This window comes from Stomoxys calcitrans, chromosome 4 (genome assembly GCF_963082655.1).
Source record: "Stomoxys calcitrans chromosome 4, idStoCalc2.1, whole genome shotgun sequence".
NCBI classification, from domain to species: Eukaryota; Metazoa; Arthropoda; class Insecta; order Diptera; family Muscidae; genus Stomoxys; species Stomoxys calcitrans.
The window spans coordinates 55,863,892-55,890,993 of NC_081555.1; the positions used below are offsets into that span (position 1 = coordinate 55,863,892).

The 27,102-nt window shown below is 36.4% G+C and overlaps 1 protein-coding gene across 10 annotated transcripts in view; it reads right to left on the minus strand.

Annotated features, from left to right (window-relative positions):
* The window catches only part of LOC106088904 (uncharacterized), a 778,231-nt gene that overhangs the window by 746,343 nt on the left and 4,786 nt on the right, over nt 1-27,102 (minus strand). For 8 of the 10 annotated variants that reach the window (XM_059366208.1, XM_059366205.1, XM_059366213.1 and 5 more), the window contains exons 1-2: nt 18,917-19,168; nt 4,437-4,830 (exon numbers count right to left, since the gene is read on the minus strand). The gene's annotated coding sequence lies outside the window, so the exon portion shown is untranslated. Of the gene's footprint in view, nt 1-4,436; nt 4,831-18,916; nt 19,169-27,102 lie in introns of those variants that run through there. The other 2 variants (XM_059366207.1, XM_059366206.1) reach the window with 2 other exon arrangements.

The window sequence follows — 27,102 nt, forward strand, 5'->3', positions numbered from 1 at the left end:
GAAAATATCTGTACTTATTATATTCTCAATATAAAATTAAAAGTATTTGCATATTTACACATGATATGGAAAGACTGCCGTAATAGTCTGATGGTGACTTTTGTGTGCATTTGTCTAATGTGTATTTATGTGTATATGAGTGTTAAGTTGGTTGTTTCTTGCCATACTGAAGAGGATATGAGATTAGTACATATAACAATTCCAAAAAACAGTAGAACTAAAAACATGACAGGGGAATAGGTGCTTAACTCTTGCTGTAAATTCAAAGTAAAAAAAAAGAAATACTAAGGCTTATTACATTTCAATATCCAGATTTTGTTTTAAACTGTTAACTGTTATAAAAACAAATAAGGACGGGCTTAAGTGGGGTAAAGCTGACCTTTTGACCTTAGCTTAAATTTGAAATGCAGAATTACGACCAAATCCAAACGTATTGTAGGAGTTATAGGGGAAATTGTTTTGAAAAGGTGGGTTGATGAACGCCTTTGCAAAAGCCCTAAAATTCAAAATCGGGAACTACATATATGGGAGCTTCATCAAAACCTCAACAGATTCCAATGAAAATCCGTTTTTATTTCAGTATTGTTTTATATTTCAGTATTAGAGAACACAAATAATATCAACGAAAATATCTTTACTGTTTTTTAAAATATTCCCCATTAATCTCTACACATTTTTCAATGCTTTTGAACCAATTGTCGAAGTACTTTTGCCACTCTGATTGAGGTATCTCCAAAATATGAATTCTGAGCGCATAAACCGCTTCTTTAGGTGTCGAAAAACGTTGACGTCCCATATTGTTTTTTGGGTACAAAAATAAAAAGAAGTCATTCGGTGCCAAGTCAGAACTATACGGCGGATGACTCATCAAATCGATGCTTTAAGTGTTCAAAAATGCAGTTGTTTCGTATTTTTGGAGCATTTCTTTCGACCAATCGACACGGGCTTTTTTTAGCAATTGACAAATTGTGTGGGATTCATTGCGAACAAATTTTTTTGACATTCAAATGTTTATGCAAAATTGAATGTATGCTGGTCCCACTAATGCCCAAGGTTCTCTCAATCTCACGATAGGCCACATGACGATCTTGCAATATCAGTTGACGCACAGCATCAACGGTTTTTAGAACAACAACCGATTTTGGACGACCGTCACGAAATTCGTCTTGGAGTGAATTATGACCTCGGTTGAATTCACCATACCATCGATAAACACTGGTCCTTGATGGAGCTTCATCGCCAAAAATTAAATTAAGTTCATCGATGCACTGTTGTTGAGTTAATCCACGTTGAAAGTTGTAAAAAATAATCGCACGAAAATGTTTACGATTTAATTACATCTTTTGGGCGAGATGAATCGTTTAAGTTACTGTAAACAACACAAATAGCGCTCGTATGTCAAAACGTTCTGAGTACGTATAACCTCAAAAATATCAAGTTTTACGATAGAGCTGTCAGTTCGCAGATTGCAACATAAGGATTGTACAATCCCGAAATGTAAAAGGCAGCCCTCGAATTGTGACATTCGACGAATAAAGCCCTGGGCAAAATTTTGAGAAGATCGGGTGGCGAATGCACTTCTAAAAGTTCTAGAAGTGAAGATCGGGACATAAATTGCTATGTGAGCTTATCCAAATCCGAACCGATTTCTATGAAATGTTATAAGAAAAACTTTCGTGCTGAATTTTGTTAGGATCGGTGAGCATATTAACAATTTATTGCAGTATTATTTAAAATCGGACGAAAATGTATTTGGCAGCTATATCGAAATCTGAACCGATTTCAACCAAAACGGGTCATATAGAAATAAACTGGGTGATATAATAAATGGGGGCTTTATCTAAATATGAACAGATCTCTGTGAAATTCAACAGCAATGCCGGAAGTCATAAGTGAATCATTTTTGTCATATTTCGTAGAATCGGTTAGCAAATGACCACTGTCAGCAAATTATTACATTATTGCAATATTAAACCATGATATGAATTGGTGATATAAATAACAACGACTTTTTTGCATTTTTTAGGGAAAAAAGTATTTTCATTGATTAATCTTTATAGAAAAAATTTGTCAAATATCCTAGTTTATTATTTTCTTTTGAAACGAGGACATGTTTTATATTGAATCTGAACATATGTCATTTTAAACGGGTGCTATACATAGCACAAATTGAGCTTTTTAAATCAAAGCAAATTGGAAAATCCTTCAGGTTTTAAAAACGCAAGGCCTAGACCTTCTATACCCTCAACCTTTGGGGTGGGAATCATTCATTTCGTCATTCCGTTTGTAATACATCGAAATTTTGTCCTGAGACTTATCAAAGTATATATTCTTGATCGTCTTGACATTCCGAATCGATTAAGCCATGTCAGTCCGTCTGTAAGTTTGTCTGTCAACAGCACGCTAACTTTCGAAGAAAGAAAGCTAGTCGCTTGAAATATTTCACAAATACTTCCTATTGGTTTAAGTTGGTTGGGTTTGTAAATCGGTCCATGTGTTGATATAACTTTTATATAAACCGATCTCCCGATTATACTTTTTGAGCCTCTTTGTACATGTGACCAGGGCATGTACTTTGACGTTTTCTATGGCATTCAACAGGTATGCCAAGTATGGTCCGAATCGGTTCAAACCTTGATATAGTTCCCATATAAATCGATCTCCCGATTATACTTACTGAGCCTGATTAAACTTATAGAAAACACAGTTCTTGTCTGATTTGGCTCAAGTTTTGCATAACGACTTCTTCTTTGACCTTCAACATATGTGGACATAGATCCATAACCTGATATAGCTCCCATATAAAACGATCTCCAGATTTTATTTTCTGAGTTCTAATGGCTCCTACTACGGTCTCCATCATCCACACCAAGTATGGCCCGAATCGGTACATAACCTGATAAAGCTCGAATAGCAAAGCAATTCTTATCGATTACCCTTTGTTTTCCTAAAAAAAAAGACACCGTGCAAAGAACTTGACATATGCGATCCATGGTGGAGGGTATACATGATTCGGCTCGGAAGTCTCACATTCATGAACGTACTGAGAAGGCTCATAGATGTTGGGCACTATGTAGACGGGTCGTAAGCTCGAAGTAGTGCCTGAATCCGAGGATAGTCCACTGGCACTACAGAAGACTGTTCGTGACCTTACCGTTGATATTGCCCTTTGGCAATTTTACTGTCCGTAAAAATATTCACATTCGACGTTCTCGCGACCACATCTCCGCCTATAGGACCGTATTATGGTCAGGCAGTCTAAAACAGATCTCAGTCCCTGGGTTCTCAATGTAAACTGCCAGGCCCACTCTGTCCTTTTCATCCATCCGTGTCGCACAATCTTCCAGATGACAATATCAGAGTTCCGTCAATCCAAGACTGTGCCGTTGACAGTAATGCCTCGCACTCGGCCTCAAGTGTCGTCTTAGGAATACAATCCAAAACCTCTTCCATTCCTTCCAGGAGACGATAGGATGTCGTCTCCTTTAAACCGCGATGATATTACCTTCTCTTAGCCTTTTTCTCCCATCGCCTTGAGTCTCAAGTTGCAGTGGCCGCGTAGTCCACATCGCCCGCTTATGCCAATGCAACATATTCTCTGAACCTTTTGTTTTAGCCTTATATTGCACTTTTTCCCTTGCACTCCCCCAAACTACTGAGGCGTACGTTAATATTGTTCTAATTAGAAAAGGTTACAGGAAGGACTAAGTACATCGATCTTATCGGTTATTTCCACCCACATACTCCTTTGTATGAAACTTTTCTTGGGACCATTAAAGTGTTTAACATTGCATTGAACCTAGAGAAGATCTGAGCAAGTCAAAGACCATGAAGGATGATTATTGAATATAATTAGGCTAGGTTTCCAAATTGCCTCCAACCGGCGTTGCAGATAAAAGAACTTTTACATTTGTTTTTCAAATATAAGAGCGTAAAAGGAAGGCTATCTATCTAAAAACAAAACAAAAGGAATAACTGTTTGTATAACTTTGAGCGGCTAAATTGCCGAGGTGAATGTGGTAATGAGGGGAAGTGAGACATACATACAGTTAAGTGGGTTGATGACTTAAGTGAGTTATGAAATGTGGTGCATACAAATACTTGTATTAGTATGGGTATATTAAAATTATAAATGCATGGGACCAAGGTTAATTCTGGACTAAGCACTGCTTGGAAAGGAAACGGACATTAAATGTGAAAACGACAATGGACTTTAAGTTGGGAAAAGGAAAAAATAAAAACTTAAATTTGAACAGATGAATAGATATATATAGAGTAAGAGTATGGTGGTCTATCTAACAGGATATTTAACAATGAACTCAAACAAGGAACATTCTTTTAGACTAATTTTGGAATAGGGGGAGATGTTCGGCCGAAATTGAATTTAATACTATTTGTGGTTTTTAGGATAAAAATTAACAAACTACAATTCTCACATTTCCTGGAGCTAGTTAAGCGGAACATGTTTGCGTTTATTTCCTTCAATCTGAAAAATTATCGTCTTCTGTTTACAAATACTAAAGACTGCTGAATTGATTAAAATTGGGTTTAAAGCGAATAACATAAGCGCGCACACACACTGAAGCTATTTGTCATTAGGTTATATATGACATTCACCGTTACTTTTACGTTTTCAAAACACGACTTCCGGTTATGTTAGCAATCTTCCTTTTATTGTTTTACACTTTCGTTGGTGAGAACTGTTGTGGCAGAAGTTTATTATTTCGTTTAAACTCTCTTTTAATGTTTTTTTTTGTTTGGTTTTAAAGAATTAGTTTCACTTTTTATTTAATCAATTTTTGGCCAAGCTAATAATTTTGTGTTTCCATTCTGTAAGAAAAAAATTTAGTTGATTATAATGATTTCATAATTTATTTCATTTCTTTGTTGTTGTTGTTGTTGTTGTTGGTTTTTTAAGAGATATGGCATTTTTATTATTATCCATTACACCATCGTACATACACACACATACACACATATACTATGTATGTTATATACTCTGTGGATATCCTTTCTAACATACATACACATATGTATATTGCGTGATATACAAATGTGTATGTATATATGCGTGTGCTGTTAAACTTTTTTGCTTGTATTAAATGGAGTTAAAGAATATAGATACTATTTTTTGGGTTCTCCCTTCTGGTTGGTATTGTTGTTATATTTTGTTGTTGTTATTATTATTTGTTGGTGATTTTATTTGATTTCTTCCTCCTCACTTTGATATGAAGGCGTGGGGTCGTTCACTCGATAAAGGCAAGCAAATGAACTTTATTCCCTTAAAGTTGTGGCTGTTAGTTATTGAGGCGCCATAAAATGCGTAAGCACAAAAATCCACACAAACTTTAGTCAATATAACCTAAACAACAAAATATATCGGCAAATGTCCTTCCACATGTTTGTATAAAAAAGGTTGTTAAAATATAAACGTAGACGTGTCCTAATGTATGTCTTAATGTGTATAAGGGTGGATCCACTTTTTTTTTATCGGTAAAACGGTTATCAACATCGAAATTCTGAAAGTTTTTGCCCAAGAAACTATAAGTTGAAATCAAAATCAAGCATACAGTTCTTAGTAACAAAGTTTTCTTATTGCCTTAAAGCATGAGCTAACTGATCATCAACTTTCAAATAAAACGGATTACTCTAAGACTTTTTTGGATTTTTCTTGAGGGTCACCAGTGGTTACACTATAAGTGTAGGAAAAAAGGACTTTTTGGATGCTAAATAGGATATCAATAGTACAATTGTCAAATATTGTAACACTGGCTTTAAGCGAATAGGTTGAAACCAGAACGTTCAAGTCTACACGCACAAAAATTAAACGTTTTGCATGTTTTTATGACAAACAAAACACTTTTATTGCAATGTTTTATTTGTATTGTAACCGTATAACGTTCGCTCCAACATATCAAACGATTGCCATAAATGTAAACAAGTAAAGACTTTTGACCTTTCGTCAAAACCCGGTGAAAAATGCATACATTATGCCTCATAGCAGCTATATCGAAATATGTTCCGATTTTGACAAGTCATTGTTCAATTTTGTATAACAAAATATTGGTCTTTTAGTAGCTATAACTAAAAATAAACCGATCTAACATAGGTCAGTGTGTCAAATTTCAGTGAAATCGGATTATAAATGCGCCTTTTATGGGCCCAAAACCTTAAATCGAGAGATCGGTCAATATGGCAGCTATATCCAAATCTGGACCGATCTGTGCCATCTTGCAGACGAATGTCGAGGGGCTTAACTCGCTGTCCCAAATTTCGGCAACATTGGACAGTAAATGTGCTTTTTATGGGCCCAAAACCTTAAATCAAAAGATCGGTCTATATGGCAGCTATATCCAAATATATACCGATCTAAACCAAATTGAAAGAGAATGTCGAAGGGCTTAACACAATTAACTGCCCCAAATTTCGGCGACATCGAATAAATGTGATTTTTATGGGACAAAAACCTTAAATCGAGCGATCGGTATATATGGCAGCTTTATTCAAATCTGGACCGATCTGGTCCAAATTGAAGAAGGATGTCGAAGGGCCTAACATAACTCACTGTGCCAAATTTAAGCAAAATCGGATAGTAAATGTGGCTTTTATGGGCTTAAGACCCCAAATCGGCGGATCGGTCTATATGGGGGATATATCGAGATATAGTCCGATATAGCTCATCTTGGTACTTATCCTGCTTATGGACAACAAAACAATCTGTGTAAAGTTTCAGCTCAATATCTCTATTTTTAAAGACTGTACCGTGATTTCAACACACAGCCGGACGGACATGGCTAGATCGTCTTAGATTTTTACTTTATAGGGTCGGAAATAGATATTTCGATGTGTTGCAAACGGAATGACAAAATGAATAAACCCCATCCTTCGGTGGTGGATATAAAAAAGTGAAAGTAAGTAACTTTGTAAGTAAGTAGATAAAAAAAGAGGTCAGTACAGCTTTCGGTACCAAAATAGGACATCTAGAACTACGAGCTCACATATGCAAAATCTGTGTTCCAAGTGATAGCATAGGTAGGGCATGTGGCGAAGATGTTGAGACTTTGGAGCATTTCATATGGCATTGCCCTGCTTTCGCGGCGAACAGACACCGGTACTAAGGTGTGGGCACAATAATAAATATGGACCAACTGGGCATGTGGTATGAAAAAAAAATTATGGATTTTGTAAGAAGCACGGAATTCCTGACATAGATTATCTTTCGGAAGGTTACTTTTGCGCACAGCAAACCGATTACTGGCTTAGGTGCATGTTCATACTGGCATGGAGCAACTTCGCTTTCGGTAGCTTTGATTCAATGCAAATCAAAAAATTAAAAATTCCTTAATGGCAAGTAAGTATTTGCGCAAACGTTTATTCGTTTAATATAACAATAACTATTCCCTTTTATCTCTCTTACTGGAATGGAAGAGAGAGTTAGAGTGAGAGGTTGAGTATTTGAGCGTATGCCCACAATCTCATATTCATAAAAATGTTTGTCCTTTAACAGAGAGATCATTTCTTTTTGAAGAGCAGTCAGTCAGTCAAGCAGCTTGGTAGTGTGCGAAGGTAAACTCAAAAAGGAAGAATTTTAAAATTTCGCCTAAGGTAGAAGAATGCTCGTATGTCAAATAACAATAACCACTAAAGCAATAGACAAATGGCGCCAGACACACGAGAGCACAACATGAATTTCACAGGCAAATACATTGGTTGATATGTGTTCCAACGTGCAAGAACAACAACTCCCATAACTAATTTAGATCAGAATATTGTATAAAGCCATAAGGGAGTTGTTGGAAAATGTCGAGTTTATGGAACGCTTCGAATTAAATTCTCTGCAAGAGTTTGAGTTAACAGCTGAAATTTGCTTATCTGTGTGAAATGATTTAAGTGATACCCTTCATAAAATCATCTGACGTGAACCACAAATCTGGATTTAACCATTTGTGTAATGTAGATATTATGATGTTATTTTATTTGTCATAATTTTTTTTTTTTTTTTTTCATTGAAAAGCTTAATTTTTAAAACTCCGCTTAATATAAATGGGCAGAATATTAAGGGTAATTTAATATATATTATCTAATTGGCAACTCTGGTTTCAACAGCTCATCTTCAGTTTGGTCTATAATTTAACCATGAATCTTCTTACAAACGAACAACGCTTGCGAAATATTGAATTTTATTATCAAAAAGCGTGCATGCTAAGAAAGTTCATCGCGCGCTGCTTCCATTTAACGACGAAGCTCATTTTTGGATCAATGGGCACGTAAGTAAGCAGAATTGTCGATTTTGCGGTTTGTGGACCGCACTTCTTCAAAGACAATGCGAATCTTTGACGCATAGGAAGACAACATTTATTCGTGAAGCATTTTAAAAAGTTTTGTATGGTGAATTTTTTGCGCAATAGTGGGATTCCATGGTATTATGCATTTTTTTTTCGTTACCAAAACGCAGGGAATGTCCCCTATACATGCAGTACATTACATTGTTAATAGGAATCGGATTGGAAAGGGAAAAGATGTAGTACTGTTTACTGATATTGGTCATAAATTTCTAAGCGTCAATGTTGGTAAGGAAGACATAAGCCGGATATAGATTCCACACACGAATGAATGGTTCGGGCGAGAAATGAATTCGCTCGGTAATGCATGGTTCGCATGGATCAGGCCATTCAATTACAAACGGGTGTGAACATCCTAACATCAGGAATAAGAAGACGGATATCCTCGGAACACACGCCATGAAAATAACAATAGAACAGTACAACGCCATCCACACTCCGACAATGTTCAACCCTACTATCCCCAAACAAACCATCGCTCTCCGCTGAACCCGGTCAAGCAGATTCAAGAATGACTGTGGAGCTCCTATCCATATATAAGAGTTATGTTCCATCCTCGGCCTGATGAAGGTAGTATATATATAAAGAAGATCAAAAGAAGTGGAATTGTTCTTGCACCGCCTAAAAGAGCCCAAACACGTGAACGCGTCTTTCAGCAGTTCGAATACCTGCTTTGATCAACTCACGTCACATCATGCCTAGAACATCAATATATATATGAGCTACATCAAGTTATTGACCGATATGGACCGTACCCGTCATGGCTGTTAGAAGTCATCGAAAAATACCACCTCCCAAATTTCAAGCAAATCGAGTGAAAATTTCGCCCTCCAGAGCCTCAGTGTCAAACTGGAGGATCGGTTTATATGGCAGCTATATTATCAACCGATTAAGACCATACTTGGCACAATTGTTAGAAATCATACCACCGTAGCGCAGAGGTTAGCATGTCCGCCTATGACGCTGAACGCATGGGTTCAAATCCTGGCGAGACCTTCAAAAATTTTTTTTCAGTGGTGGTTTTCCCCTCCTAATGCTGCCAACATTGAGGTACTATACCATGTAAAACTTCTCTTCAAAGAGCTGTCGCACTGCGGCACGCCGTTCGGACTAGGCTATAAAAATTGCGCCCTCTAGAAGCTCAAGAAGTCTAATCGGGAGATCGGTTTATATGGCGGGTATATTAGGTTCTGGACTGATTTAGACCATGCTTGGCATAGTTGTTGGAAGTCATTCCTCAACGATAAGTCAAAATTGCATCCAAATCAGATGAGAATTGCGCCCACTAGAATATCAAGAAGTCTAATCGGGATATCGGTATTAATGGCAGCTATAACAGGTTATGGACCGATTAGAACCATACTTAGCACAGCTGTTGGAAATGATACCAAAACACTACGTGCACATGGATATGAATTGAGTCCTCTAGAGGCTCAAGAAGTCAAGATCCAAGATCGCAGCTATATCAAAACATGAACCTATTATGCCCATTTACAATCCCAGCCGACCTACACTAATAAAAAGTATTTTTGCAAAATTTCAAATGCTTAGCTTTATTTTTTCGAAAGTAAGCGTGCTTTCGACAGACAGACGGACGGACATGGCTGGATCTACTAAAAATGACATGACGATCAAGAACTTATATACTTTACGAGTTCTAAGACGCATATTTCGAGGTGTTACAAATAGAATGACGAAGTCAGTAAACTCCCATCCTACGGTGGAGGGTATAAAAATGGTAAGGGAGAAAGGCAGTGAATTGTGACATACCTGCAGTCAATATATACTCATCTAATGAGTACCAACCACTTAGTTAACGGTTGCTATGGTTTTCAATAATTTTTTCAATTCACGTTATTTCTCCCTTTTTATATTTCGATGTTTAAATATTCATATTATACTTTTAATTAAACTAAAGGGTGAGTTTTTAAGAGCTGTAGGAAACTTTTTCGGAAAACCAATACATAAAATTCAGAAAAATGAATGAAATCTTTATTTGAATCGATAGTACCGTCCGTATAATTTAATCTTTGACGATTATTCCATGAAAATGTTGACAAAGACTGCGCCTCAAATGGTCCATCCGCTTAGTCCATTCTTTTGCATACTTTTTCCAACATTTCGGCCAGTATCTCACGAATAAATTCCTCAATGTTGTCTTCCAATGCGTCAATTGAAGCGGGCTTATCTGTATAGGCACGAGCTTAACATAACCCCACAAAAATAGTCTGACCGTTCTCGAACGTGAAATAAAATTGTTACGCGTGCTGTATGGCATATTACGAGTGCTGTGTGGCATGTTACGAGTGCTGTGTGGCATGTGGCATCGTCTTGTTGAAACCACATGTCATGCAAGTCAAGCTATTGCATTTTGGGCAAAAAAATTGGATATCATCTCACGATTACGTTTTGCATCATCTTTGAAGAAGTACGGTCCAATGATGCAACCAGCCGATAGACCGCACCAAATTGTGGCTCTTTCTGGTTGCATTGGTAGCTCTTGGAATACTTCTGGCTGATCTTCACTCCAAAATCGACAACTCTGCTTATTTACGTACCCATTGAGCCAAAAATGATCTACGTCGCTGAACACAAAGAAGCGTGCGATGATTATTATCAACAGAGCACGCATTTAGATAATAAAATTCAATGATTTACAAGCGTTGTTCGTTTGTAAGACATTTCATGCTTAAATTATACACCAAACTGAAGATGTTTGACAGTGAAACAAAACAAGAAACGTGCGTGAGCTGTTTAAACCAGTGTTGCCCAAAATATAATAGCTACAAAATCACCCTTTACGATTTTATCCTTTGTATTGGTTATAACAAATAAACAAATACATAAAAAATAGTAACGTATGGTGCGATCTCTGAAAAAAGCTCGATATAAATCGAATGAAGTTATTACCGACTCGAAAAGCGAGAAGATTTGATATAAGTGCACCGTACCAGACTGTATAAATGCCTCGGAGACATTGAGAGCCTCGCCCTTACTCTCACAAAACTGGTAGATAGAGCAACTCCAACGTTCCCATAGAAATGTCATTAGATCTCCCGTAGAGCGACTTCTATGGAACCCATACTGTCAATCGCTAAAAAGGCCGTTGTACTCCAAGATGGTGGTCATCCATGTTCTTCAAAATCTTGGAGAGAGCGGGGCATATCGGTATTGGTCGGTAATTGGCAGGGTTGTTCGTCTTACCCTTTTTGGGGATCGGCTAAAAGTTCACACGCTTCGCGATGAAAAAACTCCACAACGGTAAGCAAGGTTGAAAAAGTTGCATATTGGACGAGCATGGGTCGAAGAAAAATAACAAAGGACAAGTGTGATATACCATCAGGCCCCGAACATTAATTGAGGTCAGGATCCGCAAATACCCTCCTAACTCCACGTTTGCGAATAAATATCTGAGACATCGAACTAGATATTTCTGCAACCATTTCAGCTAGTAGATTAGTATTATCAACCGGGTCATGGAATATCTGATCATCGTTACGATTTACTATTTTTACAAATGACCAAAAGCTCTTTCTCGGAGAACATACGTTTGGCACACCAAATTCTTTGCTGGTAGCACAGCATTTTGGCATTGGCATTCGTGTTGAGACGCCAAATCTTAAATGCATCCTCTTTTGATCAGACAGCATCTCTGCATGACCGGTTAAACCAAATTTTATCATTTGACTTAACCGATAAGGTTTTGTTGGGATGAACGATATCATTCCTATTGAAATTACTCCCTTCATAATTTCAGCAAATTACAAATTTGCCTACGGATATTGCACAGGGGCAAACTTCTCGTATACCAATTCAAGTGTAAGCATTCAAGTTTAAGGGACGCCGCATACGACACCTCTTTAGGGAAAAGTTTTTACATGGCATATGTAAAAACGCAAATGTCGCCAGCATAAGGAAGCAATAACCGCCGCTGAAGATTTTTTATGTTCTAGCCAGGATTCGAACCATGGCATTCAGCGAACATTCTAGGTTCTGCGCTACGATGGATTCACCACCATTTCAACAGCAGCATTTGTACCCTCATCTAGAAAATAAAGTTTCTGATTAAAATGCTGGAAAGATTCATTGAGAACGACATGATTTACTTTTTTGATAACAAAAATTGGCCACTTCAGGGCTGGGGAAGAGGCGGCGCAAAAAGGAGAATATGAAAAACAAGTAAAAGCGTGCTTAGTTCGGCCGAGCCGAATCTTATATACCCTCCACCATGGATCGCATTTGTCGAGTTCTTTTCCCGGCATCTCTTTGATTTGAGATTGCTCTGCTATTAGAGCGATATCAAGATATGGTCCGGTTTGGACCACAATTAAATTATATGTTGGAGACCTGTGTAAAATGTCAGCCAATTCGAATAAGAATTGCGCCCTTTGTGGGCTCAAGAAGTAAAACAGAGAGATCGATTTATATGGGAGCTGTATCGGCCTATAGACCAATTCAGACCATAATAAACACATATGTTAATGGTCATGAGAGAATCCGTCGTACAAAATTTCAGGCAAATCGGATTATAATTGCGACCTCTAGAGGCTAAATAAGTCAAGATCCCAGATCGGTTTATATGGCAGCTATATCAGGTTATGAACCGACTTGTACTTTATTTGACATAGTTATTGAAAGTAACAATAAAAAACGTCTTGCGAAATTTCAGCCAAATCGGATAGAAATTGAGCCCTCTAGAAGCTCAAGAAGTCAAGTCCCCAGATCTGTTTATATGACAGCTATATCAGGTTATGAACCGATTTGAACCATATTATGCACAGTTGTTGGATATCATAACAAAATACTACGTGCCAAAATTCATTCAAATTGGATAAGAATTGCGCCCTCCAGAGGCTCAAGAAGTCAAGACCCAAGATCGGTTTATATGACAGCTATATAAGGTTATGAACCGATTTGAACCATACTTGTCACAGTTGTTGGATATCGTAACAAAACACGTCGTGCAAAATTTCATTCCAATTGGATAAGAATTGCGCACTCTAGAGGCTCAAGAAATCAAGACCCAAGATCGGTTTATATGGCAGCTATATCAGGTTATGAACCGATTTGAACCATACTTGGCACAGTTGTTGGATATAATAACAAAACACGTCGTGCAAAATTTCATTCCAATCGGATAAGAATTGCGCACTCTAGAGGCTCAATGAGTCTAGACCCAAGATCGGTTTATATGGTAGCTATATCAGGTTATAAACCGATTTGAACCATACTTGACACAGTTGTTGGATATCATAACAAAACACGTCGTGCAAAATTTCTTCCCAATCGGATAAGAATTGCGCACTCTAGAGGCTCAAGAAGTCAAGACCCAAGATCGGTTTATATGGCAGCTATATCAGGTTATGAACCGATTTGAACCATACTTGGCACAGTTGTTTGATATAATAACAAAACACGTCGTGCAAAATTTCATTCCAATCGGATACGAATTGCGCACTCTAGAGGCTCAAGAAGTCAAGACCCCAGATCGGTTTATATGCCAGCTATATCAGGTTATGAACCGATTTGAACCATGCTTGGCAAAGTTGTTGGATATCATAACAAAACACGTCGTGCAAAATTTCATTCCAATCGGATAAGAATTGCGCACTCTAGACGCTCAAGTAGTCAAGACCCAAGATCGGTTTATATGGCAGCTATATCAAAACATGGACCGATATGGCCCATTTACAATACCAACCGACCTACATTAATAAGAAGTATTTGTGCAAAATTTCAAGCGGCTAGCTTTACTCCTTCGGAAGTTAGCGTGCTTTCGACAGACAGACGGACGGACGGACAGACGGACGGACATGGCTAGATCGACATAAAATTTCACGACGATCAAGAATATATATACTTTATGGGGTCTCAGACGAATATTTCGAGTAGTTACAATCAGAATGACGAAATTAGTATACCCCCCATCTTATGGTGGAGGGTATATAAATGTTAAAATCACGCGGTGAACGACATTACCTTCAGAAAGACAAAAACTTCACTTTTCTCAGGGTGTGAAGTTAGGAAGAGGTCAAGCGTTATATTTTGGTGACCTTTGAGACATGTTGTGTCGGTTCATTCACTAAATGCGCCAGCCCATACTGCGCGGCGAAAAGCTTGGCGCATTGACCATCCGGAGTCGCATGGCTCGAACGGAAACGCCATTGAAATTAGGCTGGAAAATCACAACCAGCTTTGTTGGCGAATTCAAACTACTCAAAGTGAACAAAATGTTTGTGTATCGCACCACAAATCGTTATAATAATACTGGTATGATAAACCATGATGGTTCAATCAGGTCCAATTGTGGCTTCCACCGCCATAAAACGTAAATCGGATGAAAGATATATATGGGGACTATATTCAGATTCAATTGCAGGATATTGTACGGCTATATACCTCTTTGTTCAATGATTTCTATTCAAAAAATAGCACGGCAAAGAACTTTCAAAAGTAAGGCAAAATGTGTGAAGCAGTTAAAAAACATTTGGCCGGCTAACCGTTTCGCGATTTCGGATTCACCAAGAGTCTTCATCAGAGGAAATTGTCAAATGGATCATGGTGCTTCACATACCAACCCAAATAAAATAGCTAAGCCAGTAGTCGGCTTGCTGCGAGCTCTGGCGAAAGGTAACTTTGGAACTCATTATTCCAAAATTTGTTTACCAAACCAATTAAAGTGCCATTACACGGCATGTAATAGCGAATTTTTAATATGAAAAACGGATTTTAGAATAACTATGAATTTTTTCGATACAATCGAGCTCTTATTTATATATTTATTAACTTTAATTTGTTTATGCCATGTAATACAATACAATATCTTAAAAAATATAGTACAAGTTTATAGGTACAGTACAAAGACGGGTAAGTGAAACGCTAAAAAATGTTCCCCTTTCGTTTCACTTAGCCGTCATTTTCAGTTAAACGTAGTTTGGATAAGTGAAGTTCATTTCCAGTTAAGTGACAAGGCATCAGTGACGACCAACTTTCACACACCATAGCTATTTTCTATCAAATTACTTGGGATGGAAAAGAGCAATGCTCTTTAAAGGTCATAGACTTAAATTTCCAGATTCCAAGATATTGGTGACGGAAATTTTTCCAATTTCGATTTCAGTTTCATACAATCTAAAAATGTTTTCAGTTAAACGGAGTTCTCACTAAAACGATGTTTCAATAAAGCGAATTTAATTCCGCTGAATAACACCAAGAATGCGTGGTACTTTTCGTCAAGTTTGACTTCGGTTTCGACAGTATATTCAAACGTCCGAATTAAAAAACATACAAAGCAAAATAAAAAATATTATAATAAAATAAAAATTTAATTTTTGTAACTCGAGGAGACAAAAAGTGAAGTTACAATAATAAAAAATTAAAACAATTCAATTCAAAAATCAATACAATCAATACCGAAACGGTAGAAACATAATTTATAAGTTTTTTTTCAAGTATGTGCATCGCTTATAATCTGGAAAAATGTGGTAGTGCGTTCCATACACCAATAGCGCTAATAATGAAATGCCATTCAGATACCATGCTTCGTCGTCCAAGATGTAAAATTATAACCTTAGTGGATTTTGTTTGTAACACACAGAACGAAGAGAACTGGACTCATTGGGTAAGTATACCGATTGACTAAGAATCATTTTTTGATTCGATTTAGCTATGTCCGATTGTCTGGCTCTCTGTCCATGTTAGTTCGTTTCCAGACAAAACCTATTTAAAATGGGAAGAAATCGGTTAAGATTTGGATATAGCTTCAATATATGTTCGTCCGATTTGGAGTAATATTGCAAAAACGTGGTCACTTGTTGATCGATTCACTCCAAATTTGGCCGGAAGAATTTTCTTATGTCTCTCGGCGTTACTGATGAACTTCATAGAAATCGGTTCGGATTTAGATATAACTATATTATATATATATCGCCCGATTATCACTTCTGGAGCCACCGAAAGCACATTTATTCACCAATCTTCCCAAAAATTGAAGACTGTTGAGATCTTTGTTAAATTTTATCTAAATTGGTTCAGATTAATATAAAGCTTCCACTTGGTTTAGGGTTTTATCCGGTCGCAACGCCCGACTTATGCCTTTTCATACTTGTTTTTCTTATTCGGTTGGATATGGCGAATTTAATTCTATGAAAAACATATTCCGACGATCGCTTAGTAGTAATTATTTGAAGAAATTGTCAAGATTTAATGTTAAGGAGGGAGTCAAAGCCATATACAGCCATACATACAGTATTATATCGTCTTAGTGGGTCACAATTTTGCATCACCTTAGTGAGTCACAATTTCCAAAGAGTTCACAACCATATATCTATCAACCCTGGACCAATATGGTTTTGGCTAAGAGAGTTCGTTTTCTAAGTGGCGTGAATGAATGTGTAGGCCATAGTGTTCATTATTTAGTAAAAGTTTGTCCAACGGCTGCAATAATAAGATTTGTCCAACTTTTTGTTTGTTGTTTACGTCTAAGCCAATGTCTCGCTTAAATATTCCTTTAATCTTGTGTACAATCAAACACTTCGATTCACTATGGTTTTATAAAAAAACCCATTTGCCCTAGCCCATTCACACACATTGTGCAGATCACTATAAAGGTTCGAAATGGACTGATTAATATATATCAAATGGCTACTCAAGTAAATTTGAACGTCATCCTCATATATAATTCAATCAACTGTGAGTTAAATGGATAGGAAGATTATAAGCATACATTGAAAAAAAAAATTTGACCAATAATAGATGAGACATCCTTTTCCTACTGGTTCGAAAAGGGACTTCGAAGTCCCTAAGTATACTGATTGTGACCTTTTAGTGAGGTAGGACTTCATAAGTCTAGTGAGCGCTTTAGAAAAGCAAAAAAAAAAATGGCAAAGTTCAAAACTTCTGGTGGTCAACGGTATCAAACGTTTTCGATCAAGGAGAACAAGAAAACACGTCTATTGTCATCAACATCATCCCTTTATATATATAGACACATATGAATAAAAAATTACAATATATATAACAAGACATGCCGGATAGAGCGCGCTCTATTCGCATTTGACGTTCATAAGGCAAGTCATGTGTATACAGAAAGTGACAGGTCATAAGACAAATACATGTCGTGTGATAGCAGATTTTGTAATTTTTTTTTTCGCCGAACCAAAGCGCTTTTGGATTGAAACGCACTCTGCTCCGATTACCTGTATAAGATACACGTTTTTGTCCAAATAAAAAGTACAAATGGTCTATTTTATTTGGGAAGCGGTGGGTTTCGAGAGCTTTGGACAAACAAATCGCACTTCCCACAATCCCCAAAAAAATCTAATACCAAGAAAAGAAAATATGCATTATTTAAATTAGTAAGAAAATTTTCTTTTCTCAATAATTTCAAATTTGATTCTTTTCTAAATAATTTTTGCATTCTATCTCGATCTTTCTCTTTTACTATTTTTTCATTAAACTTGAAACTATGTCATCTACAATCGGCTATAGACGGCTATGCAGCAAGCCGTTTAGTTAGCAGATTTCTCCGTAGAAAAATAGCGAGAAAATCCGCTTTTTGGATAAATAAAACAAAACCAAGGTGCTGTTTCGAACCTTCATCATTTTAATACTTGTTTATGTATTTTCAATATTAATCACAAGCTTGAAGTTCATTAAATGGGTATATAGCTCCTGTTAAGCTGGTGGTGGACATGCCCTCTTGTATGAAACTTAAAAATAGATTTAACAACAGATAACGCTCGCTGATTTAGCTGGTTTGGGTTGTGTGCGTTTTCTTGTGTGTGTTTGTTTGCGAGAGAGTTCGTGTAAAAAACCCCGAAAAACTTTTTCTTTATCACAGTGGTCACTTAATCGCCACACAAGGAAGTGTACATGCATTGCAGGCCCTATGACTTCTTAATCCTTTTTCAAGAGAAAACTTGTAATCAGGTGATACATCTTTACGAGAGGAGACATTTGAATAGTCTAAGATAGTCATAATTATTTTCAAGTTGCCAAATGGTTTAATGTAGCCGAAGATGACCGTCTATGTGTAATACAAGTGTAATTATTTATTGTTTTTAAATCAGAGAAGGGCACACTAACATATTACTTTTAAGCCCACAGGCTTTTGTTTTTGTGCACGAATAATGTGCAATAGTGTGTGTGTGTGTGTGTGTATTAGTCCATCGATATATCCAGCTTACATCTACCTGGTGTACCCGAGAAGTGACAGTTTAGCAAGGGAGTGATAAATACACTTCCAAATGTTTGCGGGGCATTCTATGTGAGTGGTTGTGTATGTGTGTGCAAATGAGTGTTTGTTGAAATGAGTGAGAGTTTTCGTAAGTGCGTATGAGTGTGCGTCTCTTCGCATTTGCGAGTACTAAGCACGCTTTTGCACGACACGCATAACAAACAGTTAGTCGTATTACAACAACATTGCACGCACTCACGCACACAAACAACGACAACAAAGACTTTCAAAATGAGTATAAAAACATTTGCAAACTTTTGTTTTATATCATTCAATGGCCAAAAAGAAAAAACAAAAGAAAATTTTCAGGAATTTTCTCTTTTCTGCTTGCTCTTACACTTTTTTCTCACTTTCTGACAGATTGCTTTCTGTTGTGTTTTTTTTTAAAGAGGGGCCTCATTCGCCTCTACTGCACCTTAAAGCACTGGGCTGTTTTTATTTATTTTTTCTTTTTTATAATTTCCATTTTGTTATCCTTTTTATTCATTCACTCGTTTGATAAATATAAATATTTTCTCTTTTTCACTCTCTTGTGGTATTCACATTTAATGCAACAACGTTTTCACTGCTAGCGCGTTTGAATACGTTTTCTAAGGAGTACAATGAAGGACTAAGTGCTCAAGAAAAAAAATATTGCCAAAATGTATGCATTCTCCTTGGCTTTAAGGATATAGCAGAGCATTGCATGGCTGAATAAGTTTTCAGACACAAAGCTTTCTCACCGTATGCCATACACATTGTCAATGTTTTGCCAAATCTCTCTTGCCAGTCGTTTGCCAGTTTGCAGTAGTTGAGCTTTCCTTACATTTTTGACATTTCTTCGTCGTTTCTCCTCTACGAACTGTGTGGGTAAACCTTACGTACAGGACACTAAACATTAAAGGAATTTTTGGCTGTTGCATATGCCTAAATTAGACTCTAATTGGGGAAGGTCACAGTGTGTATTCACAGAGGAACATTAAATGGATTTCTAAAATTGAAAAGAATTCAACTAAATTTTGGTTTATTTTTTTTAATTGGACTGTGAGACATTGTGCTTCTTACATGATCACGCCATAACGACTTAAAAACAAACAAAATCACGTAAGTTCGCGTACCCTTCACCATGAACAGCATGTGACAAGTTTTTGAATGGTTCTTTTTTTTAATATAAAACCTATATCAAGTTATGGTCCGATATGGACCATAATGTCATGGCTATTAGAAGTCATAGAAAAATACCACCTCCAAAATTTCAGGCAAATCGATTAGACCAAACTTGGCACAGTTATTGCAAGTCATACCAATACGACACGTGCAAAAATTTAGCCAAATCGGACAAATTATGGTTCAAATCAGACAACACCCTGATCTAGCTGCTATATAAACCGATCTCCCGATTTGACTTCTGGGGCCTCTAGAGGACACAGTTACTATCCCATTTGGCTAAAATTATAAACGTGGTTATTTTTGTATGACTCTTAACAGACATGACAAGGAAGGTCTATATCGGTCGATAACTTGAACAGCTCCCACATATATGTAAAAAGTTATTCAAAGAACTAGTCACTTGCGATCCATGGTGAAGGGTAGATAAGATTCGCCCCGGTCGAACTTAACGCTTATAAAAGAGTAGTGTAACTGACTGATATTCGCCCAGACGAAACGGCTGAAGCTACAAACATACAATTTTGCATGAAGGTCACCCTTGGTACGAAGATACGAGATAAGCAGGATTTTTATAAAATTCTATCTAAAACATTGTAAAATTAATAAATTAATTAAATTGTTGTTGCCTTCCATTAAAGACTACTTTGGTTTTGCTAATGCAAAGCATATTACAAAAGCATTATAATATGACTTTGCTACACAGCTAAGGATATTAAGAAAATAAGCATACTAAAGTCATAACTACAATTATGAGGGGCATAATATCTAGGAGAGCACTATGTGAGAGTATGAGAGGTAGAATCTGGTTGTGAGAGACGTAGATTATCGTTTGACTATATATTATGACGGATGTGATATTTTTATTTAAAGTTTGAAGATAGTCTTATGCAAAATATTGGTTAGGTGTTGTTATTTGCTCAGTCACTCCGTATAGTATTAATGTTTATATTCAAATTAAAACAATTTAAATTGTTTTTGTTTGTGTCTATGTTTGCATAGATTCAAGAATATTATATCTTCTTGTTCTTCTCTAATATCGTAAGGCAAAGCATTGCGCTTTGATCTTAGTTTACCTGTTGGTATGTTACATAAATACCAAAAAAATGCTAAACTCGATGTTCATGAAATCTTTTTATGTGTGTATTTAATTTTTCAAAATTCAAAGGTGGAAATTTAGGGCAAAGTATCTGGTGGACCGCCTTTGTGCAAAAAAAAAAGAAAGTCCGAAACATGACATGTTGGCTTGTCAGGAAAACATGGGAATTAAACAAAAGTTTTTTGATAGTAAATTACAGATCTGATGTTATTATAGTATCTGGGTGGCCGCCCACAACCACAACACGCGATAATATGGGACGGAACAGGTCTTTCACAGTATACTAAAAGTTTCATGTATTCTTATTTGTTTGTTCGTTTTATAGACTCAAAACGGCTGAACCGAATTTCTCCAAATTTTTGGAGAATGTTTAGGATGGCCTGGAAGGAGTGATAGGCTATATAATATGTTGCTATGGGAACGGGTGCGTACCCTCTACCTTACCACGAAAGCACCACCCAAAATTAAAAGCGGAGCGATGGGTGCAATGTGAGACTCAAATGAAAGGTATTGTGGAGTAGAATACGAAACTTGTATAGAAATATGATGTCCGATCTCAAATGGGCCGTCTCGCACCCAAAAACCACTTCAAAAATCCCCAAACGGGCATAGATCCCCAATCATGGCAATATAGAATTCAAATTAAAGGTATTTGTGAGTATAAAACGAATCTGATATAAGAGAATATGAATACGATATAAAAATTTGGCACCTTTTCTAAAAGCCTCCTAAAAACAAAAGTAGACTGATTAGGGTAGTATGTAATCCCATTGAAAGATATTTGGATGAAGAGTACAAAATGTGGCTTCCTCATTGGGAAACAAAGCTTATTGGAAGTGGGGTATGAGTCTGAAATCAATTTTAGACAACAAGTGTCTAGGTAGCCGCCAGACTCAGAAAAGAAATCTCCAAAACTGACATGTAGGCTGGCCGGGACAATACGGACTTAAATAAAAGATCATTGAAAGCAAGGTACGAATATTAGGGACCATGTGTCCAATTTATTTTTATAATAACGTCAATATATATTTTTATTTTATAATAAATAAAAGCATACCTATATATTCTTGTTCGTATTTAAAACCTAAGACGATCTAGCAATTTCCGTCCGTCTATCTGCACACAGAAAACGGACTTGTTGTATCAACCAATTATTTTTCCAAGCCCAACTTTTCGTTGTGACAACCAAAGTTGGTATTGAGTTTAATGTCTTGTTTATATCATTGCTACCAAAAATAGTGCTGGTGAGGCCTCTTCGCACACCGGTCGGACAGAGGAAACAATATTTTCATAAATAAAAAAAAAAATGCCTCACCATTTTTTTTAAATAAGCTTTTTAATTGCCCCTTAATAGAATTTAAAATAGTTTGGCTCCCCGCACTGACCCCATTTTTTTATCCCACAGTCAACAAATCTTTGGAATAATTCTATAAAGATATCTACACGAAACTTCACACGCACGCAACATTTGGAAACCCTATAGGTCGATCGGTGATTTTTTTTTGCAAAAGATAGAACTCGTAAAATACAAAAATAAAATAAAATACAAAACTAGCCTACATATCAGGAATATCTAAAAATGTTTATATGAGATATTGGAGTTTTTTTTATTTATTTAAGTTTATAGATAATAAATACCCTTACAGACTAATAACAATATATTTACAAATATATTAACCTAAGAATTTAAAAATAATATAATTTTCCTTTTTAAATTTTCTCGATCCTCAGATAGATCTATTATATCTTTCATTTGATTAAAATGATAACATAGGTGCCGAAAAGGATCATTATTGGCATAGTTGGTTCTATTGGGTTGTCAAAAAAGTAATTGTCGGTAATATAGTAGTAATATAGTCGGCGTTGCCAAATTTTTTCAACGGCTTGTGACTCTGTAATTGCATTCTTTCTTCTGTCAGTTATCAGCTGTTACTTTTAGCTTGCTTTAGAAAAAAGTGCGCGAAATTTTGTTTACATTTGTTTGTTTGGCGTCAATTCTAATATGGGTACCACATGTATTAAAAGAAATTCATTTAACAAACCGAATCAACGCTTGTGATATGCACCTTAAACGCAATGAATTCGATCCGTTTTTAAAACGAATAATAAATGTAGTTGAAATATGGATTGTTTACAACAACGTTAGTCGAAAATGATCATGGTCCAAGCATGGTGAACCAGCTCAAACCACTTCAAAGGCTGAGGGTGTGGTATATTTTGAGCTGCTTCCAAGGAACCAAACGATTAATTCGGATGTTTACTGTTAACAATTGGACAAATTGAATACAGCCATCAAGGAGAAGCGACCAGAATTGGTCATTCGTAAAGGTGTCATATTCCACCAGGACAACGCTAGACCGCACACATCTTTGGTCACTCGCCAAAAACTGAGTGAGCTTGGACCTGACCTTGCACCATCAGACTATCATTTATTTCGATCTTTGCAGTACTCCTTAAATGGTAAAACTTTCGGCAATGATGAGGCTATAAAATCGCACTTGGTTCAGTTTTTTGCAGATAAAGGCCAGAAGTTCTATGAGCGTGGAATACTAAATTTGCCAGGAAGATGGCAAAAGGTTATCGAACAAAATGACAATTATATATTTGATTGAAGTTCATTCTAAGTTTTATTAAAAATGCATTTACTTTCTTTTAAAAAATCCGCAATGTAGGAACGTTTAAGAAAATTCGACTCAAAAGAAAACTAGAATCTATTTGACCTTGAATTAATTCAGTCAAAAACGTAATGTTTAACATGGTTCTACAAATTTTTAATGTAGGAAGCTTTATAAGAACTTCTGTCCCACCCTTTTCGACAGGGAAAAAATAATAGAAATTGTTTTTGAACTGATTCTATCAAATCAGAATGAATATTGTAGTACGGATCCCATACCACTGGACCGTACTCGAGATTACTTCTAACTAGCGACGTATATAAGTTTTTCGTCACAGAGAAATCATTAAGTTCTTTATTCCAGCGTTTCATAAAGCCAAGAGCACTACGTGCTTTGTTTATAACCATTGAGATGTGTTGACGGAAGAAATACAAGATCTTTAAAGCTATAGACTACTTCAAGTTGATTGGAACCCAAAAAGTAGCTAGTATTAAGAGAGGTTATTCTTGAAAATGATATGTGTTTGCATTTGGAAATATCAAGTTCCATAAAGTTATGGTTGCACCATTCGCAAAGAGTATGAAAGTCATACTGACGATAACACTGTTCATCAGAGTCTCTCGTCGATCTGAAGATCTTTATATCACCTGCATATATCAAAATATTCGAGTGCTTTAAAGTAAAAGAGAGATCGTTTATGAACAAACAAAACAGCACAGGACCAAGATGACTACCCTGTGAAACACCTGACGAGAGAGCAATTGCTTTGGAAACTGCAGTACCAAATTTAACTCTTTGAGTACGTCCAGTCAGATATGATCTGATCCACTTTAGTAAAGAGAGACTGAAACCAATTAGGTCTATTCTTCTTAACAGAAGGTTGTGGTTGATTTTCTAAATTTTTTACAATTCTTTTCTTAAGATTTAAGTCAAGTTTTCGTCTGTATTTTTGTAATTGTGGCACTATTTCTTTGCAAATCTTTCCAATGGTGTAGGAAAGGTTACAAAATTCTCCGAAAAATAAAAGCAAATACGCCTCACAACATAAAGTTTCCGAAAAAAGAACAAATTACGAATTATGAAAATTTTACAGCAAATTGAAAAAAGTTTCGGTTGATAATTTTTAAATATTAAAGCCTTAAAAAAGGAAAAAAAATCTAAAATTAAAAAAATGTTTGCTCCACTTAGTTATTATTTTTCCATAAATTTTAACTTTGATGAGACATAACTATGCATATTAAAGACGTAGCGCCCTTTTCAAACATTAATTTCATAGGCCAAATACTTAACTATCATATCACGTTTAAATCATTCTATTATCTTATAGTAGGAAAAATACGATTAGATATATCACAGTTATTCTTTTGACTTTTGCAGGTAAAAGTGTCCTTAAAAAAACAAAAATAAATTCTGTCCGATTTTTTTTACAAAAATCAACCAAAATGCCCTTTAGGGCAAAGATGGTTTCTAAATCGAAATTTTTTAGCAAATTTGATGTGGAGACTAAAAGTCTTGTTAGGTGCTAAAAATTTTTTGCATGGGTTAAGGGAATATATGGAGTAAAAAACATGTGCCCAATTGGGGCATCTGGCCTTTAGAATTTTTTAACTCGAGGAGTTTTTCAAATTTTGTAATAAAAAAATGCCTATTTTGAAGTATAGGCTATATACATATAGCACCCGATTAAGTTGTTCAAACCTATCTTGTTCAAAATTCACCTAAACAGCATCTACAATATGACGTCTTCACAAGCAAAAAAGAAAACATTAAGATATTTAAGCAAGTATTTTCAATAAAGACTAGTTAAATAAAATGCTTTTTTGACAAAAAAAAAATGCAAATAATACATTTGCTTTCACATTTTTTCACTTCCAAACTGTGCAACTTTTAACTGAATAATCTAATTCTAAATACAAAATTTCCCGTGAACATTCCATTAAGGAATAGGGGATATTTCTCTCATATCAATGATTGCAGCCCGATTACAGTTTTAAGCTCAACGATAAGGTGCCTGCTTCTTTATGCCGAGTCTGAACAGTGTGCCGCATAGCATCACTTGGTAGAGAAGTTTTGACATGTCAGGATATCTTACAAACGTAACCAGCATTAGTAAGGGGATCCAACCGATCAAATTTTTTTGATGTTCACGCCGCGATTTGAACTCAAGCATTCGACGTCATAGGCAGACATGCTAACCTCTGCGGCGCGGTGGCCTCCCAACTGAATAATCAGATGTGGACAATTATTGTGGCAACATCGTTGTATATTTTGTCACGAATCCAAATCATGCATAAATATGAAAATCAAGCCGCAATAAATACCAAGCCAAAGTTGGCCAAAAATTTTAACAAATAAAAATTATTTTTTTGAGCACTTTCTAGCAAAAGCAAACGAATTTTGAAAATCGCACTACATATGAAGATATGGCAGCCCGAACCATTTTCGAAATGCCGAGGTGACCATATTCAAGGGCCTGCCAAGAAGCGCCCGGACCATCTAAGGTTTTGAAATTTCGCACACGAACTTGCTAAAACCTCAGCTCTGACCATTTCAAAGAGATATCTCACACGGCATTTTTTGCTAGCTTTTTCGATTTTCTCCCACTTTGTGCTGCTTGTTCGCTCTTTTTTCTCTATCTCTCTGCACTTATTATGATTTTAAAACAATTTTATTTGTTCTGTCCATGGTCAAGAAGATTTGTACTCACGATATCATGTTTGGTAGTCTTTCACGCATCTTCCAGCCTACCGACATCATTTTCTTAATGATGAAATAACGCTGCTTATGGCGTTACTGCACTGTAATAAGTTTCTCAGTTAAATGAAATTAAAAAAATTGTAGTAACCACTAACTTTATTTTATACACATTTTTTAAGCCGATTTTTCAAAAAACCAAAAAAAAATCCTGACAAATCCTACCGACGAGTTTGGGTGGTTCCAAACTAAATCGCGATGTAGGAAACCAGTCAAATGCTATTATAAAGCAAAAAAAACACATTTTTCTGTCTAACTTAAAGCAACAAGGGTTTTTTGTGGTCTATTTGTAAGAGAAACAGATTACCCTATGGTCTGCAGCCGGCAATATCCGATTGTATGAGTTACTAGCCGAACCGGGCCCGCTCCGCTGCGCCTTCTTTAACTCTCTAATATCGTTTTTAGGGTGGGGACACTTCGCCCTGAATGCGGAGATATCGAATTCGTGCCATTGTAGCCTATGACGCTGAACGCGTTCGAATCCTGGTGAGAACATCGGATAAAGCGGTGCTTATCCCCTCTTAATGTTGCCGACTTTTGCGAGGTACAATGACATGCTTAGTCATTTAAAAAATTTTCCCCAAAGAGGTGTCTCACTGCGGGACGCTGTTCGGACTCGGCTATAAAAAAAGGTCCCATATCATTGATTTAAAATTGAATCGGAAAACACTCATTGATGTGTGAGAATTTGCCCTTTCTCGCTTCCTAGTGGTAATATTCTTCCTTAGCGTAATGTTCTCATTAGGGGAGGGATTGCACCTCAGACATTTCGACTCAAATATGGGTATCAAATTCGTACAACATTCCCAAATCCCTTTTATTTGAGCCCCATATTGCCATGGCCGGTAAATATGAACCGTTTGGAGGGTGTTTTGGGGCTGGGGCAGCCACCGGCACTTTGCACTGAAA